Source organism: Monopterus albus, unplaced genomic scaffold (assembly GCF_001952655.1).
Source record: "Monopterus albus unplaced genomic scaffold, M_albus_1.0 scaffold670.1, whole genome shotgun sequence".
Lineage (NCBI taxonomy): Eukaryota > Metazoa > Chordata > Actinopteri > Synbranchiformes > Synbranchidae > Monopterus > Monopterus albus.
Window position 1 is genome coordinate 37236 of NW_018128550.1, and position 1087 is coordinate 38322.

The window sequence follows — 1087 nt, forward strand, 5'->3', positions numbered from 1 at the left end:
ACAAGTGAAATATAAAGTAGATGAGCAATAACACCAATCTAAATAGGTAGTAAAATCACAAATCTAAGGCACTTTAAAGCAGCAGGTGAAGGGAGCAAATACAAATAAAACAAGAACACAATATAATGCAGAGAGAATATATGCTATGTGGGAGCCATGGAGTGTAAATACTCAGCAGTCAGTGTGCAATTATGCATGTGCAAAATGAACAGTACAGATGGAATTACATGAGGTAGATCCTGAGTCAGCTGTTTAGGAGTCTGATGGCAGAGGGAAAGAAAGAGTTTTTCAGTCTAGAGGTCCTGCATTTCACACTTCTGAACCTCTGACCGGAGGGTAGGGGTATAAACAGTCTGTGCTGGGGATGGGTGGGGTCCTTGAGGATGGAGGCAGCTTTCCTACGCACCCTGCGGTGGTAAATGCTCTGCAGAGAGGGTAGAATGTTACGTAGGAGATTTTGGACACAGCCACAGATAACATGCACTCTCATGCACCAGTAGAGGTGATCAAGCTCACAGTGGAGGTGATGTTGGCCAGTTAAAGCTCAGAACATTTCTGTGCCCACAATGTTAAACAAACATGGCATCAGTGAGGAGTGTGTTAATGTTGGATAAACTGAGACTTTCTGAAGAACTGAATCGATATGAAGCAACTGTGTTTCTTTCCTCAAGCCGTCACTGATTAACACTTAACCCACAACAGTATGACTGGACAATAATCCTCAGTGCAACAGCCGTAACTATACATTGTACAGGTTATACAGATCCGTACAGGTCTCTATTTTTAAGTACTCTATATTTTTATTCTTAGTCTTGTTTTCTAATGAATATTCCATTATCTGTTAGCATTGTTTATTATATTGTTTATACTGGTTACTTTGTTATACTATACAGCTACTGAATCAGATGTATAATTAAAACCTGACAGCAGAAATATCAAGACTGACAAAGAGAAAAAAGTAGAGAATGCAGAGGTTAGTGTGAGGAAGTGACGTCTCCCTGATCACAGAAGTACATAGGCATCATCTTTAAGAAGCAGCAGTTCAGACAGCTTTGGGTGAGAACCAGAGACACATGAGAGAGAGAAG